The sequence below is a fragment of the Neovison vison genome, chromosome 4 (assembly GCF_020171115.1).
Source record: "Neovison vison isolate M4711 chromosome 4, ASM_NN_V1, whole genome shotgun sequence".
Classification (NCBI taxonomy): Eukaryota; Metazoa; Chordata; class Mammalia; order Carnivora; family Mustelidae; genus Neogale; species Neogale vison.
This window is the reverse complement of record NC_058094.1, coordinates 202579457-202598881: the sequence shown is the minus strand read 5'-3', so window position 1 is coordinate 202598881 and position 19425 is coordinate 202579457.

The following is a 19425-nucleotide window of genomic DNA, read 5'->3' as shown; positions in this document are numbered from 1 at the left end:
TAAGAGGGTTCCCCTTTCTCCGCATCCTCGCCAGCATCTGTCATTTCCTGACTTGTTGATTTTAGCCATTCTGACTGGTGTGAGGTGATATCTCATTGTGGTTTTGATTTGTATTTCCGTGATGCCGAGTGATATGGAGCACTATTTCATGTGTCTGTTGGCCATAAGATACCTAGGAATAAACCTAACCAAAGAGGCTAAGAATCTATACTCCGAAAACTATAAAGTACTCATGAAAGAAATTGAGGAAGACACAAAGAAATGGAAAAATGTTCCATGCTCCTGGATTGGAAGAATAAATATTGTGAAAATGTCTATGCTACCTAAAGCAATCTACACATTTAATGCAATTCCTATCAAAGTACCATCCATCTTTTTCAAAGAAATGGAACAAATAATTTTAAAATTTATATGGAACCAGAAAAGACCTCGAATAGCCAAAGGGATATTGAAAAACAAAGCCAAAGTTGGTGGCATCACAATTCCGGACTTCAAGCTTTATTACAAAGCTGTCATCATCAAGACAGCATGGTACTGACACAAAAACAGACACATAGACCAATGGAACAGAATAGAGAGCCCAGAAATAGACCCTCAACTCTATGGTCAACTAATCTTTGACAAAGCAGGAAAGAATGTCCAATGGAAAAAAGACAGCCTCTTCAATAAATGGTGTTGGGAAAATTGGACAGCCTCATGCAGAAAAATGAAATTGGACCATTTCCTTACACCACACACAAAAATAGATTCAAAATGGATTAAGGACCTCAATGTGAGAAAGGAATCCATCAAAATCCTTGAGGAGAACACAGGCAGCAACCTCTTCGACCTCAGCCACAGCATCATCTTCCTAGGAACATCGCCAAAGGCAAGGGAAGCAAAGGCAAAAATGAACTTTTGGGATTTCATCAAAATCAAAAGCTTTTGCACAGCAAAGGAAACAGTTAACAAAACCAAAAGACAACTGACAGAATGGGAGAAGATATTTGCAAACGACATATCAGATAAAGGACTAGTGTCCAAAATCTATAAAGAACTTAGCAAACTCAACACCCAAAGAACAAATAATCCAATCAAGAAATGGGCAGAGGACATGAACAGACGTTTCTGCAAATAAGTAAAATCTTTTAAAAAAAAGAAGAAGAAAGGTGAGAAAAGAAATAGAGAAAGTGTGATAAATGGAAAGCACAAAATAGGTTAGCAGACTTAAAGCCATATGAGGTACTCGACATTAAATGAAGAGGACTGAATGTTCCTTAAAAGACAAATATTATCTGACTGCATGGAAAAAAAAATTACAAATACTAGGTTATATCATATGGAATTGTTAGTAGCTGGTAATTTTCTGACCACAGGAATTATAATTTCATTTGATTCAAACTAATAATGTCATTTGGAAGAGACACATAAACCGTTAGGACAGAGAAACATTTAAGTTAAAAAAAATGGAAAAGAACTGGGCAAACACTAAGATAAAGCTGATTTATCTGTATTAATAGACAAAATGGAATGAAAACCAAAAAACATTAGCAGAGACAAAGAGAGTCAAGAATGATTAAATTTCATTTCAGTGAGATCTCACAATTTATAATTTATAAGCACCTAACTATGGTAGCTTCAAAATATAGAAAACACAATGGACAGAAATACAAAATGGACAAATCTAAATTATAATAGGATACTTTAGCATAAATTTCTCAGTGATTGAAAGACAAGCAAAGAAAAAATCAGTTAAGAAATCTTGCATTTGTGTCTTCTGATTTTTGTAACCTAATCAGTAAATAGACTAAGGGATGGATATAGAACATTGCATCCAACAACTTCTATATGAGCCCTAGGGGTACAAACCAAAGAAAAAGTTAGTGAACTTGAAATAGAGCATAGAAACTATCCAATTTAAAAAAACAAAACATTGGGGTGCCTGGGTGGCTTAGTGGGTTAAAGCCTCCACCTTTGGCTCAGGTTATGATCCCAGGGTCCTGGGATCCAGCCCCACATCAGTCTCTCTGCTCAGCGGGGAGCCTGCTTCCCCCTCTCTCTCTGCCTAATTGTGATCTCTGTCTGTCAAATAAATAAACAAAATCTTAAAAAAAATAAAAATAAAATAAAAAACAAGACAAGGGACACCTGGATGGCTTGTTGGTTAAGCATCTGCCTTCCTCTGAAGTCATGATCTCAAAACCCTGGGGAGTCCCACATTAGGCCTCCTGCTCAGTGGGAGACTGCTTCTCCCACTGCCTGCCTCTCCCCCTGCTTGTGCTCTGTGTTTCTTTGTCTCTCTGATGAATAAATAAATCTTAAAAAAGAAAAAGAAAGAAAAACCCCAAAAGATACTTACCAAGGAGTTAACAGATAACCAATAGGTAACAATTATTGCCTTTTTAAAATTTTTTCTATATTGTCAAATTTTCATGAAATATTTGCTGAGTGGTTTTTAAGTAAAAGCCATATTTTTCATTCACCAATTTCATTCACCAAAAACACAAAATAAGAGACAAGATATTCTAATATTTAAGTGAAACACTATCTTTCTAAGTGTGAGGCAGAGATAAGCTATATAAGAATCATCTCAGCTTTCTATTTTAAAAAGGTTATCAAAGCTTCATGCCAGACCTACAATCAGAATGTTTGGGGGTTGTGCCTGGGAATCTACAGGTTAATATTTTGACATTCAAGTTAGAGAACCATGGAAATAAAAGGAAAGTGAAGATGGTTAAAAATAGGAATGCTAGCAATAATCTCAATGATTGATGGTTATAATAAATGCCACATAGATCTCCTTCACTCTAATCCACTGATATGGCAAGATGAGTCAATTGTGGATATAGAATCTATTATTTTGCTGTCATATTCTCAGAACATTAGAGGTTGGTTCTGTCGTTTCAGAAATAGAACCCCATAATGGAATTAATTTTGGCATTCACAAATAGTGATGATGTACTTAACTTTAATTTATATACCTCTGAAGCCATGACTTCAAAGGGTTACTACTTCAAGCATACAGAGTTAGACATTTGAATGATCAAGTCCTTAACTACATTTAATTTAGGTATACACTTGCATATTCCTGAATCTGCCTAGCTAAAGACTAAATATTATGATTTGGAATATATTTTTGAGTGAATTGGAGGGGATGGTATTTTTAACAGAGGCTCTAAATAATTACCACTAAAAAATAATGTTTCCAATTTCTGGAAAAATAAAATAAATAAAGCTCAGTAGTTTGATAGGTGTCTATGAAGATTACTAAGATTTCTTCCACCTCATGCTAAGGAAACTTTGCCAAAGTCCAGTTGAGAATTGCTTTTATTTTGTTGGAAAATTCTATAATTCAGGTGAATAGAGTCAGATAATCTCAAGTGTAGGAGACTGCATGGTGCACTACGCAGCTTAGCAGAGATACTATGACATTGTGCTTAAGAGTATTCATTCTGGGAATGCAAACTCCTACAGCCACTGTGGAAAACAGTATGGAGATTCCTCAATATATATGATGTAATATTCCTCAATTTATATATATATATATCATATATATATGTATACACACACAGACATAAACACACACATATATATGGTGTAATATTACTCAGCCATACAAAAGAATGAAATCTTCCCATCTTCAACAACCTGGATAGATCAAGAGAGTATAATGCTAGGTCAGAGAAAGACAAATACCATATGATTTCACTGACATGTGGAATTTAAGAAACAAAACAAATGAACAACAACAAAAGACTCTTGAATATAAAGAACAAACTGATAGTTGCCAGGTCAGGGGTGGGGGTGGGTATGGGCAAAATAAGTGAAGGAGATCAAGAATCCACTTATGATGAGAACTGAGTAATGTATAGAATTGTTGAATCACTGTATTATATATTTGAAACTAATAGGACACCATATGTTAATTATACTGGAATATTTTTTTTAAAGCATTAATTCTGGAGTCAGGTCTGGAATCAGTGTTAGATCCCAGATCTATTAGCTATGTAATACTGGGCATGTTAGTTAACTTTTCTTTTCTTTTTTTTTTTTTAAAGATTTTGTTTATTTATTTGACAGAGAGAGATCACAGGTAGGCAGAGAGGCAAGCAGAGAGAAAGGAATGGGGGGGAAGCAGGCTCCCTGCTGAGCAAAGAGCCCGATGCAGGGCTCGATTCCAGGACCCTGAGATCATGACCTGAGCTGAAGGCAGAGGCTTTAACCCACTGAGCCACCCAGGCGCCCCTGTTAGTTAACTTTTCTAAAACGTAGTTCCTCATCTGTAAAATAGAGCTTGCTTTTATTTATTTATTTATTTATAGTTTTTTTTTTTTTTTTTTAAGTGGGGGAAATGCCTGGGTGGCTCAGTCATTAAGCATCTGCCTTTGGCTCAGGTCATGATCCTGGGGTCCTGGGATCAAGCCCCACATTGGGCTCCCTGCTTGTGGGAACCTGCTTCTCCCTCTCCCACTTCCCCTGTCTATGTTCCCTGTCTCACTGTGTCTCTCTCTGTCAAATAAATAAATAAAATCTTGAAAAAAAGGGAAAAAGATGTAGCTGACATGGCTAGAGAATAACAGACGAGGGCTGCAGTGACTGACACTGGAAGGGAATTCTGGGGAAAGACCAGACGGTTCTCAAAAATGTGATGATATTGTGATGTTGTGATTGTGTTGTGATTGTTGAGTTATATGTTTACTTGACTAGTCTAAAATCTTTCCCTAAAAATCTTTAAAAAAAAGATTTTATTTAATTAATTAATTATCCAGAGGGAGAGAGAGGGCACAAGCAGGGGGAGAGATGGCAGAGGGAGAAGCAGGCTCCCCACTGATCGAGGAGCTCAATGTGGGATTCGATTCCTGGACCCTGGGATCATGAGCTGAGCTGAAGGAAGATGCTTAACCGACTACACCATCTAGCTGTACCTAGAGCTTATATTTTTGGGCTCAAAGAGATGTTTACAATATAGCAGAGTGCCTGATAAACAGTAAATGCCTAATGGATTATTGCTAAGATCAGTAAGTATTAGCACATCTGTATCAGGGTTCACTAGAGAAACAGAACCAATAGGAGCCTACAAAGATTCGTTATGGTATAGATAGATATGTGACATATCCATGATATATATAGATGCGTGGGTGACTACGTGTGTGTGTGTGTGTGTGTGTGTGTGTGTGTGTATTTATGGGTGGGAAAGAGATTATAGGAATTGGATCATGTAGTTATGGAGGCGGAGAAGTCCCATAACCGGCCATCTGCAAGCTGGAGGAACAGGACAGCCAGGGGTGTGATTCAGTCTAGTCCATAAACACTGATGTGCAAGGGCAGGAGAAGATGATGTCCAGCTCAAGCAGACAGCAGATTTATCCTCCTACACCTTTTCATTCTGTTCAGTTCCCCAAGAGATTGGATGATGTCCCCCTGCAGTGGTGAGAGTGATCTTTGCTCAGTCTGTGGATTCCAGTGCTCATCTCTTTCGGAAACACCCTCTCAGACACACCTGGAAAGAATGTTTATCAACTATTTGGGCATCTTTTAGCCTAGTCAAGTAAACATATAAATCAACAATCACATCACATTCCCATTTTCCTTTTAATGAAAGCGCATTTACATCTGTGATAGTTTTTCTTACATATCTGTCTTAAATGCTTGTTAGAGTTCTTCATAGGGAGAGTTCTGTATATGTTGGAAGAAATATTTTGATATGCATCTTGGGGTGATGGTGTGAGGCCTGCAGGGGGCGTTTTTGAGAACTGTCTGGTCTTTCCCCAGAATTCCCTTCCAGTGTCAGTCCCTGCAGCCCTCGTTTGTTATCCTCTAGCCATGTCAGCTACATCTCTTTCTCTTTGTAAGCCTCCCCTTCGTTATCTCATCTCCTGGCATCCGACTCTACCTATGAAGTGAAATTTGGCTTTCTTTTGATGTCTTTAAATTTTACTTTCATTCCCAAACTTGATGAAGGTTTGTTCTTGAATCCTGCTCCGTTTAGAAAATGTGGAACTATTCTAAATTTTAAATAATTCTCCTCATACATGTGGTATATAAAATATTCATATTGATGTATACATCTACATATACAGATGGTACTCAACTGACAATGTCTCAGTGATTTTTTGACTTTATGATTATGCAGAAGTAATATGCATTCAGTAGAAGCCACACTTCAGATTTTGAATTTTGATCTTTCCCAAGCTAGCAATATGTAGTATGGTATTCTCTTGTGATGCTGGACAGTGGCCATCCATAATTCCCAGTCAGCCACCCAACCATGAGGGCAAACTATGATCCACTTATAACTCATATTATGTACCCATCCAACCATTCTGTTTTTCACTTTCAATACAGTGTTCAATAAATTATAGAAAATATTCAACACTCTATTATAGGATAAGTTTTGTGTTAGGTGATTTTGCCCATCTATCAGCTAATGTAGGTTTATCTGGTTGTAACCCATCAAAAATCTAGGATGATCTGTGTATAAAGTCATATACATCCACACACTATACGTATATATTCATTTGGCTTTACAGGCATGATTAAGATAGGTAGATTTAAGAATACTCTATAGGATTAAGACATTGCTTTGAACACCCCTGATAAAAGGCACTGGGACTGTAGCAACCCATGGGGAGAATGACATGTCATCAAAATAACAACAGTAACAGTCTATAAAAACATCTTTTTTGTCCCAGTTTTATTTCCTTACCACACTTCATTATATAAAGTTTAGTAGCCTACATCAAAGCTCATTCTATTAACTGTGAGAGAGTGAAACAAATCAATCAGGATTTTATTCCCCACTGAGAGTGACATGAGATGACATCACTAGAGACGCTTCAAAGACCCATGTGGTTGATGAATTAATGAAGAAATGGTAATTATTACTTTAATCAAAATATGGCTGTTTATTGCTCAGCCCATTCATACAAATCATGATACTTGTGACTACCAGTTACTGCCAACTGCAAAGAAATAACAAGATTTTATTAATGTTAGCATCTCCCAATCAGTGGGACATTTTACAAATAATAACATCAGAAATGTCACTTCAGGAATTCAAAATGCCCCTTTACTCAGGTCCTCTGTAGGCTCCAGAAGGGGAGGACATGCACAAAGTGTAAGGCTACAGAGAGGAGCCACAAAGTGTAGAGGACATGTGATTGTGGAAGTAAGAAGTTGACAAAACACTTCATTTTCCTTGTGACCAGACTACCCCAAAATATGCAAATAACCATCATTCTTGGGAGGAATTCAGCCCTCTCAAGGCTTCTGTCAAGAAAGTGTGTCCCGGCTCAATTTCTAAGACCTCAGCCACCATAGCGGGATCCTAAAGAGCTGTGGATCATCCCCCATGGGAGTTTACATCCTTGTTATCAAGGTCTTTCCTACTGGTGTTCCTCTGATTATACCTCTACCTGCCTGTAAGACAGTGTCTACTAAATGGTACACTCATGGTCTCTTCAAGTGTGTGCTAAACTTTACTAAAAACTGAGTGAGTTTAGGGTTATTAAGCAGACTGATTTATGATGTTAATTGCTCATTGTCTATTCATGTGTGTCTCAAAAGTGCTCCCAATGCATCTGATGGCCTCTGGAAGCATTTCTGGGTGCTTCCACTTGATCCTACTTGTTATGATTTGCCTGTTCTCCATTTCAGTCCTTTCCTATCAATACCCTTGCCATGGTTCTGAAAATCCTGGGACAGGGTTTTGGACTTCAGTGCCCGTTTACTTAAGAGCAGAGGTCAACAGAATCCAATACATATTTTTTTTTTCAATTTATTTATTTTCAGAAAAACAGTATTCATTATTTTTTCACCACATCCAGTGCTCCATGCAAGCTGTGCCCTCTATAATACCCACCACCTGGTACCCCAACCTCCCACCCCCCCCGCCACTTCAAACCCCTCAGACTGTTTTTCAGAGTCCATAGTCTCTCATGGTTCATCTCCCCTTCCAATTTACCCAAAAGCACATACCCTCCCCAATGTCCATAACCTTCCCCCCTTCTCCCAACCCCCCTCCCCCCAGCAACCCACAGTTTGTTTCGTGAGATTAAGAGTCACTTATGGTTTGTCTCCCTCCCTATCCCATCTTGTTTCATGGAGAATCCAATACATATTTAACCCTAATCTAGAGACTCCAGCCTGGGCAAAATTCTGGGTTCTAATAACACTGTTAATCTAATGCAAATTCTCATCATGTTTTCTTTATTTGGCTCAGATATATTTCTATGGACAGGAACCTCCTTCTGTACTCAACTTATTTTATTCTTCTTTCTGTCCCCAGAGATCATGGCATATTCACATTCATTTCTAAACTAACCTTCCTTTATTCTCCGACCTCAGACCCTGGAGCAGCAATATTATATTGAGTCAGGGATTCAGATACCCTTTTCTGAGTACTTGGGCTCATATGATAATAAGTTGTATATACAAAGCCTTAAGATGAGGAACGATGCAGGAGAAGAAGATGAAAACTTCAGTGGAATCCCTCCGCTGTAGCACCCTGACTGTTTATATCGACAGACTCACCCTTTTTACTCATAGGACTCTGACTTGCCTCTAGATGACTTAGTTTGACCTTGGGTACTAGCCCTTTTCTTCAACTTGTTCTTGCCTCTGACACTCAGGCTACCTATTGAGTTCTGGGTTTTTAGACCATAAATAAGAACTTGTTTTATATTGGTCCTTTTACCCCACAGCTAAAAAATTTTTTTAAGAGTCAGAGTTACCTGGGTTCAAAATCACTCTGTGTTTTTTACTAGCTCAGGCAATGTGGATAACCTAAACCTTATGAACTTTAGTTCTCTCATATGTAAAATAAGGGTGGCAATGGGTAAGTTTTAGGGTTTGGGGCATTAGCAACTCAATAAATGGTAGACATTCACATTATTATAGTCATTTTTATTACGATACTCTGCATCTCTATTTACTATCTTTAATTTTTTTTTTTTTTTTACATAGTCTCCACACCCTGTGTGGAGCCCGATACAGGGCTTGAACTCAGGATTCAGAGACCAAGACCTCAGCTGAGATCAAAAGTCAGTTGCTTAACTGACTGAGCCACCCAGGTGCTCCTCTCCATTTACTAGCTGCAGAGACAGTGTGCAGTCTATTTCCTCCTCTCATCATTTGTTCTCTGCTGACCTCCAGTCACTTTTATAATATTATAAAATTATAATATATTATAACAAATAGTTTTGGGTTCCCATTTTGGGAATTCTGTCCTCAAATACCCAGACTTTTCTATGAGGGCTTACTCATAGTAATCTAGCTTGGGTGATTTTGTGTCCCATTTCCTGGGTAAGTATCCTTGGTAAGTATCATTTGTTTTGGTATATCATTAACATACCTCTTTTGAGTTCTTGTACTCCATTTTTAAATGTGGAGTGGGGCTTCCACACATATTCAACCAATGCTTTGAGACCAGTTGGATGTCTTATAATTCACCTTGATTCTGACACTACCTACCCAGAGATAGCATCAGATTCCACAGGTTGAGGACACCAGTTAAAAACACAGGTGTCACTTATGCATCTGACCCACTGGCTATAAATCAGAGGTTCCCACAAACCCCTCTTCAGATTCAAAATAATTTTCCAGTGTGGCTCAGAATTTAGAGGAACATTTTACTCAACAGATCACCAGTTTATTATAAAAGAATATAATTTAGGAACAGCCAGATGGAAGAGAAGCATAGTGTAAGGCATGTGGGAAAGGGCCCAAGCTTCCACACCCTCTTCAGACTCACCACTTACCCCACATGTCCACATCTTCACCAATGCAGAAGCTCTCCAAACTCCATCTTTTTGGGTTTTTATGGAGGCTTTGTTACATAAGGATGATTGCTTTACTCATTGGCCATTGGTGATTGATTCAATCCCCAGCCTCCCTCTCCCCTTTCCAGAGGTTGGGGAGTGGGAGTAGAAGTTCCAACCTTCTAATCACATGGTTGGTACCATTGGCAACCAGCCCCCATCCTCAGGCCCTTTCCTAAAGTCCCTTCATTAACATAATGAAGGACACCTTTATCACACTCCTCATCAAAGGAAATTTCTGGGGTTTTAGAGTCTCTGTGCAAGAAATGGGAACAAAGACCAAACACATATTTCTTATAAATAATAATTACAATATCGGTCCTATTATCAAAATAGTTTAAAATAATATGAGCACTCAACTTCAAACAGACCATGCCTTGGTTCTGAGCTCTATATTTCTTTTTTTTTTTTTTTAAAGATTTTATTTATTTTCTTGAAGAGAGAGAGATCACAAGTAGGCAGAGAGGCAGGCAGAGAGAGACGGGGAAGCAGACTCCCTGCTGAGCAGAGAGCCCAACGTGGGGCTCGATTCCAGGACCCTGAGATCATGACCTGAGCCGAAAGCAGAGGCCTAACCCACTGAGCCACCCAGGTGCCCCTGAGCTCTATATTTCTTAATATTTCCCTGACTTAAGCCTGTTATTTTGATAAATGCATCCAGCTCTATCTTTAGTTTCATGCTTGTATGTGGGACATATATAACCATCCTTGAAACTTGCCTTATAAAATGTGGGTTCTAGTCCTATATTGTCACATTCACCATGCACGAGACCTAAGGAATCAATGTCTCAAGCTTCAATTTCTGTACCTCTTTAAAATAAATTGGTGGTAATGTTACCTTGTTTCTCATAGGGCTGTTATGATGCTAAAGCTACATATGTGTGAAAGAATTTGATAACTGATAAGACAAATGTACAAATATAAGAAGTATTCTCATGGGCTGGCTCTTGGACTCCCTGATGTTCTTGGACTCCTACTAAAAGCAGTGCTATACATAAAGGAAACACATAATGTTTGTTGATACTTGATTCTATTACTAAGATGTGCAATAAGAAGTTAAAGTGAAATCTAGGTATATGCTTCTAGTTGTTATATTTTAGGAAAGTTCAGCCATTTCCATTCTAGAAAAAACTTCTCCTTTCATGGGATTCCTGGGTGGCTCAGGCAGTTAAGCATCTGCCTTCAGCTCAGGTTATGATCCCAGGGTCTGGGATAGAGCCCTGCATCAGGCTCCTTGCTTAGCCGGGAGCCTGCTTCTCCCTCTGCCTGTGGTTTCCCCTGCTTGTGCACTCTCTCTCTCTCTCTGACAAATAAGTAAATAAATAAAATCTTTTTTAAAAAATCTCCTTTTATATAAGGAACTATTTTCGTTAGTGGAACCACAAGCAATGAAGAAAAAAGATTGGAATTTGTAAAAAAGGGAAAAACAGAATGAACGAGGTTCTAAACTTGGTGATGCTATGATCCGCTTCAATTGCCTTGTTTAACTATGTGTCCCTCGATGATGACAGGCTGATGGGGGTTCACACTTGATGGGAATCGGGTCAGGGGTCACATCTTGTGCAACTATGTGTAGTTCTTCCCCTTACTTCTCTCCCAGAGCGTAAATATTAAATTATGCTGAAGCCATGGTATTTCAGGACTGGATTAAACCTCTGTCTCTTCATTCCAGTTCCTTTGGCTGAAAACCTGGGGCACAACTCAGGCCTCCATTAGCGCCTGATGGAAGAGTTGAAGCTCGCTGGGATTTCTTTGAAAAATGCCATGCCTAATGTTCTACTACAGATGTTTGTCTTGAGTCAAATACAGAACTAACATAGAATTACATGTGGGGTAGTGGTGACTATTGCTTTTATGAGATAAGAAATCATTTTACATTATTCTCATTTTACTTTAATGCTTGGGGTCATTTTAACTGAGCAATAGCATTTGACTTTGAAGGAGCAGTGGTAAAAATGCAAATAAATGCCCCCCAAATATAATATTTTGACCTCCAGGAAATTAATCTAAGAGTAGAAAATTATATTCAGAATTAAACACTTCCTCAAGCAACTGTATTACCATAATGTTTTGTAAAATTTCGAACTTGCTTTTACTTTGAAATGTGCTGTATAGGAGTGTTTCTTAAATATATATTTAATGTGGCATATGATTTAGAACTTTTTATTTTTCAAACAGCAAGGATCCATTGAACAAATGGCAATGGAAATCAATGGTAGGTTTCTTAACCACAGTGGCATCAGTTACTTTAAGAAATTCAATGAGAAGGGGCGCCGCCTGGGTAGCTCAGTTGGTTGAGCATCTACTTTTGGTTTCTGCTCAGGTCATGATCTCAGGATCACGAGATCAAGCCCTGTGTTAGGCTCCATGCTCAGTGCATAGTCTGCTTGTCTTTTTCCCTCTGCACCTCCCAAACATCCACATTGCTCGTTCTGTCTCCATCTCTGTCTCTATCCCTAAAATAAACAAATAAATAAAATCTTTTTAAAAAGAAGTTCAGTGAATAAAAATCAATAAAATATGATGCGATTTTTCTACATCTATATTATTCTTTTTTTTCTCAGATCCTTGTGTTGTCACTTACTATCTTTAGGACATTGGGGAAATTATTAGTTCTTCCACATCTTAGTTTCCTCATCTGTTGATTGGGATGGTTTTAAAGATCAAATAATTTAATCTATATGCATGGCACATAGTGAGCATTTCATAAATGTCAGCCATTATGATTATTTAAGACAGGTACATGAAATCTCATTCTTTGTTTAACTCACTTTTATTTTTAAGACTTAAAATAAATATCAATGAAGTAATTATATTTTTATAATCACTATTTGAATGTTTTACTTTTGCCAAATAAAGACATATTTCCTATTGTCTTCAGTTTTAAACCACTTTGATATTAAAAGTGTAACTAATCAATGTTTTTTGAATGCCCCCATGAGTCAAATACTTTACAAGGCTCTCAGAAATTTAAATATAAAAAACACCATCACTACCCTTAAGCTACTTAGAATTTATTGGCAAGGATAAGCATATTAACAAGCAAGTTTAATATGCAGTAGAGTGGAAAAAATGCTTAAATTCTATACTGTTAGAATAAAGGAGAACTTCAGATATTAGTAGAATTTTCATTCAGGAAGAACATTCAGGCAGAGGAGCAATGAAGGCAAAGACCATTGATTGACACACGGATGTGCATAACATGTGCAGGGAAAAACATTAGGTGTTTGATATTGAAGCATGACAAGGACAGGGATGTAAACATGTCTCAAGACTCGTCATGCTCAGATCCAAAAGGTTGAGGGTAGGAATGATATGCTCATGGCAGCAGTGGGGATGGAGACGTGGGGGCAGCTAAGGGAAACTCTGTAAAGCCACAGTAGTAGGGCAGTGCTCATTGTGGCAGACTGGGAACACAGAATCCTGCCAGGGTGAAGTTCTCAGGCTCTTACATTTGACTCTTGGTCATGTGTATCTTAAGATTCTTTTCTGTCTGAGGGTTTCTCCCTTGCAACTCCCAGGTATAAGAGAGTGCTGCTTCAGGCAGTGCCTCCTCACTTGATGCAAAGAAGTCTAGGGTTTAAAATATTACATTTCATTTTTAACTGTTTTATGAAAAATCTTGGTTTGTTTGCTTTTTTTAAAATTTCCTGTTTAAATCCATTTGACTTGAGGATAACCATAAAGAAAATGAGCAGAATAAAAAATCATGTGAAACTGTAATAGTTTGTAACTTTCATTAACATACATAAAATTTAAGGATCACAAACTATGCTACGAAATGATATTTGGGAAGAAAATCACTTTTTACAACATGGTACTAACCTCTGCTGCTAGAAAATTTTGTTGTTAGTAGTTCCAACAAAGTCACTGTATTGTTTCTCCACCCATCTACGGAGAAAGATCTTGGCCTCTTTCTGGTTCCCTCCAAGACAACCAGCCTTGCTTGGCTGTAAAATTGGGAGTGGATCCATGAATGTTGGTTAGATTATAACTGGCTTCATTTTTTCCTAGCATGCTATATGCCTCTCTCCATATTAACTGGTAAAATCTTATTCTGTAGTCATTTGAACTTGAATTTAATTGTACATTGATGTGATCCATATTAAGAAATAATTTTAAGTTGAAAATCAAAGTGGTATATTTGAAAAAGAATAGAATTTAAAGTCAGGAGACATAGTTTCTAATTCCATCTACTCCATTTGCTATCTGTAACCATGGACACATCTTTTAAACTTTTTGAATAGCAATAATCTTTTTATTTATTTATTAATTTTTTACTTATTTTGTTTTAATTAACATGTAACATATTCTTTGTCTCAGGGGTACAGGTCTGTGATTCTATCAGTATTACATAATTCACAGCACTTATTTTAGCACATACCCTCCCCAATGTCCATCACCCAGCCACCCCGCCACCCCATCCCTTCTACCTCCCTACCCTACAACAACCCTCAGTTTCCTGAGATTAAGAGTCTCTTATGGTTTGTCTCCCTCTTTGTTTTGTCTTATTTCATTTTCCCCTACCTTTCCTATGATCTTCTGTCTTATTTCTCAAACTCCTCATATCATGTGAGATCATGTGATAATTGTCTTTCTCTGATTGACTTATTTTGCTTAGCACAATACCCTCTAGTTCCATCCACGTCATTGCAAATGACAAGATTTCATTTTTTATGGCTGCATAATATTCCCGCGTGTGTGTGTGTGTGTGTGTGTGTGTGTGTGTGTACACTGTACACACTCCACTTCTTCTTTATCCATTCATCTGTTGATGGACAACTAGGTTCTTTCCATAGTTCAGCTATTGTGGACATTGCCGCTATAAACATTGGGGTGCCCGTGCCCCTTTGTATCACTATGTTTGTGTCTTTGGAGTAAATATCCAGTAGTTCAATTCCTGGGTTGTAGGGTAGCTCTATTTTCAACTTTTTGAGAAATCTCCATACTGTTTTCCAAAGTGTCTGCACCAGCTTGCATTCCCATCAACAGTGTAGGAGGGTTCCCCTTTCTCCACATTCTCACCAACACTTGTCATTTCCTGACTGGTTAATTTTAACCATTCTGACTGGTGGTGAGGTGATATCTTACTGTGGTTTTGGTTTGTATTTCCCTGATGCTGAATGATGCGGAGCACTTTTTCATGTGTCTGTTGGCCATTTGGATGTCTTCTTTGCAGAAGTGTCTGTTAATGTCTTCTGCCCATTTCTTGATTGGATTATTTTTTCTTTGGGTGTTGAGTTTGTAAGTTCTTTATAGATTTTGGATACTAGCCCTTTATCTGATATGTCATTTGGAAATATCTTCTCCCATTCTCTCAGTTGCCTTTTGGTTTTGTTGACTGTTTCCTTTGCTGTGCAAAAGCATTTGATCTTGATGAAGTCCCAATAGTTCATTTTTGCCCTTGCTTCCCTTGCCTTTGGCAATGTTTCTAGGAAGAAGTGCTGTGACTGAGGCCAAAGAGGTTGCTGATGGATTCCTATCCCACATTGAGGTCTTTCATCCATTTTGAGTCTATTTTTGTGTGTGGCGTAAGGAAATGGTCCAGTTCCATTCTTCTGCATGTGGCTGCTCAATTTTCCCAACACCATTTGTTGAAGAGACTGTCTTTTTCCCATTGGACATTCTTTCCTGCTTTGTCGAAGATTAGTTAACCATAGAGTTGAGGGTGCATTTCTGGGCTCTCTGTTCTTGCTGTTCAATCAATCTATTCAATTATCTTTTTAAAAATAAGGATTGAGGGGCACCTGGGTGGCTCAGTGGGTTGAAGCCTCTGCCTTTGGCTCAGGTCATGATCCCATGGTCCTGGGATCAAGTCCCTCTTCGGGCTTTCTGCTCGGCAGGGAGCCTGCTTCCCTTCCTCTCTCTCTCTGCCTGCCTCTCTGCCTATTTGTGAGTTCTCACTGTCAAATAAATAAATAAATAATCTTAAAAAAATAAAAATAAGAACTGAAATTGTTCTACTTTCCACATAGAATTCATGGGTGGATCAAAAGATAATGTATATAAATGTGTTTAGTTAGAAATTATTATTAATAATTTAGAGATTCTTAGAAATAATTATTATTAATAATTAGTTAAAATGAATCCTTTTGACTATATTTGGAATGGAGCTTACATTTTATTCTACTTTATCTATAAGAAAATGGTAGGAAGGAAGAAAATTAAATACAGTGTCAAAATTACAGAGGAAAGGTTTGGTGATAAAAATAACATTTTGGGAGTGCCTGGGTGGCTCAATGGGTTAAGCCTCTGCCTTTCGCTCAGGTCATGATCTCAGGGTCCTGGGATTAAGCCCCACATCAGGCTCTCTGCTCAGCAGGGAGCCAGCTTCCCTCCTGACCCCCCGCCTCTCTGCCTACTTATGATCTCTCTTTCTGTCAAATAAATAAAAAAGATCTTTTAAAATAATAACATTTTTGAGGACTTTGCCATATTATTTAATTATTTGTACACAACAGTACTAAATCTAAATAAGTTTCTAAACATAAATAAGCCTGTTGACACATATTCCCATTTATCACTTTTTAGCATAAGATTCTAAACAAAAGAGGAAGAAAATTTGATTCAGAAAATTAAAAACTTGTCCATTTACTTTGTTATTTGTGGTTTGTTAATTTAGGCTGTTGGCTATTATATTCATTGTACCCTGACTTACTACCAGAAATAGTTAAGAGAGCAAAATAAAACTAATTTTTGAAATGCTTTGATTTGGGCTGAAAATATCAGTGATTCAAAGGTAAATTATGTAAAAAAAAAAAAATATCCTAAAGATCTCCCTTTCCTTGTCTGTACAAATGATTAGCCCTTCTATGCCCTCCATAACTCAATGTTTCATGATTTTGGTACCTGGAATACTGATTGAGAATGGTGTAGAATATTTATTTAATTATACTTTGCTCACACTTATTTTATCAGCATCCCTGGAGGTGGTGGTAAGAACGCCAGCATTTTTGCAAATGGCATGGTTTCCTTCTTTTTCAGGACTGAATAATATTCCATTGTATGTGTATAGCCCACCCTTAAAGATACATTCATCTGATGATGGATGCATGTGGTATGGCACTATAGACAACATAGTGTCTATAGTTAACAATATTTTATTAGGCATTTAAACCATTTTTAAGAGGGTAAATCTCATGTTAAACATTCTTACCACAAACAAAACAAAAATAGGTACAAGGAAACTTTGGAAGTGAGATATATCTATTAATTTGTCTATGATTAATGGTGGTAATATATTCATGTGGGTTTGCCTATGTCCAAACTCATCAAATTGTATTCATAAAATATGTCCAATTTTATGTGTGTCCATTATACCCCCAGAAAAGTTGTTTTTTTTTTTCTTAAAGAATACCAACATCTGAAAATTAAACAAACATGCTGAATGAAGTCTTTAGCACGTTAAAATTTGCTCCGCATTGACACAGTCACCACCTTGGTCTGAAACCTATGTAAGTGTGTGTTTGTGTGCTCCACTTCTTCTTCTTCTTCTTCTTCTTTTTTTTTTTTAAGATTTTTATTTACTTATTTGAGAGAGAGCACAAGCAGGGAGGTGGCAGAGGAAGAGGGAGAAGCAGACTTCCCACTGAGCAGGGAGTCTGATATGGGGCTCGATCCCAAGACCCTGGGATCATGACCCCAGCTAAAGCTAAATGCTTAATTGACCGAGCCACCCAGGTGCCCCTGTGTGCTCCACTTTTATTCCCATGCTTATGCAGCTTAGAAAGGCACTGATGAGTGGTATGAGGAACATATATAATTAATTTAATGTTTCTAAGTTATGCATTGTATTTAAAGGTTCATCATTTAAAGAAAAAGTTCATCATTTTAACTTGAAGAGTTTAAAATTAAGTCAATTAGCAGTAACATATATAGTGTTTTATAAATTAACTTATTTGCTTTAATATGTTAACTATTTGCATTTGAGCACTCTTGATAATAGGGCAAGTTCACATAGATTACAGTTTATCATTAACAGAAGGGTAGAAAAATCCTCTATTTGGCCATACTCCTTTAGGAATATCCTATGATAAAGATTTTTCACTCTTCTAAGTAGGCTGCTCTCATTCTCTCCATCTAAGTTAAATGTGCTACATCGTAGAAGCTTGACTTTCCCCTCTGACTAATGTTTCTTCCCGCTCTTTGCTATCATAGTTTTGATCCCAAGGGCACTCATTAGGTAACATCCTGTGCATTGTGCTTCATGTCAGAGTCTGCTTCCAGGAGAACCCAGTCTGTAACAGCATCCTGCTAGTATCCCTTTGGCCCACCCCAGAGAGGTCTTCTACAGACAGTTGCAGACCATATGGTCAGCTTCTTGTGTGTCTCTGCCTAAAGGTGTTCTCTAGTTGTGGAAGCATACTCAGTTATTTTGGGTTCAGACAGAAAATCCAGGAGCAGGGCCCCACCTAAAGAGGATGGAAATGGCAGGGAATTGGTGGACAAATATCCCAGCCTTCTCACATTTCTGAGAGAAAACTGGGAGTTAGGCACTCCAGTCTATCAGATGGTCCTCAAGGACATTTACTTCCAGTTGCCTGCAGTGGTAATGTGTTCATTCATATGAGTGGTTTATGACCACTCACTCCTTCATTCTCAACCTTCTCACTCTCTCACTGACTTCCTGGGCTCGGTCTCATTATGAATTCCAGGGTGTTGGGGAGTCCAAACTAAGAAAAGATCTGAGGATTTGTAGTTCATTTTTTATTCCATATTGTTACCGTGTCAATCTCACTTTCCTTTGTTGTTGGAAGTTTAAATAATTTAAGTCATAAATAATATATAACAGTGAAAAAAGAATATCATAGGACTCTACATACAGACTATGAAAATAATAGTTGAGGGCTGTAGAAGGATCGTTTTAATAGTTCTATTGCACCTGGTCTCCATTCATCTGAAGAGAACATTTTGAAATTAGTTACATTTAAAGAAAACCCATTGTGTCCACTATACTCAAATAAAAAAAAGTTATTTTTAAAGATTTATGTATTTGTTTTAAAGAAAGAGAGGGAAAGAGAGATCATGAGCAAGGGGAGGGGCAGAGGGAGAGGGAAAGGGAGAGAGATTCTTAAGCAGACTCCATGATGAGTGAGGAGCCCAGTGCAACTTGATCTCAAGATCCAGACACCAAGACCTGAGCTGAAGCCAAGAGTCTCAGACATAACAGGCTGCACAACCCAGGAGGCCCTAGAAACATTGTGTTTTTTGTTTTGTTTTGTTTTAAGAAAAACCCATTGTGGAAAGGTCCATTTAAAACTGTCTAATCAGGGCGCCTGGGTGGCTCAGTGGGTTAAGCTGCTGCCTTCGGCTCAGGTCATGATCTCGGGGTCCTGGGATCGAGTCCCGCATCGGGCTCTCTGCTAAGCAGGGAGCCTGCTTCCTCCTCCTTCTCTCTCTACCTGCCTCTCTGCCTACTTGTGATCTCTCTCTGTCAAATAAATAAATAAAATCTTAAAAAAAAAAAAAGATTTAAAAACTGTCTAATCAAAGCAGTGCCTGGTAGCTCAGTTGGTTAAGCATACAGCTCTTGATTTCAGCTCGGGTCTTGATCTCAGGGTCTTGGAATCAAGCCCTATCAGACTCCACACTGGGCATGGAGCCTGCTTAGAATTTTCTCTCTTCTTCT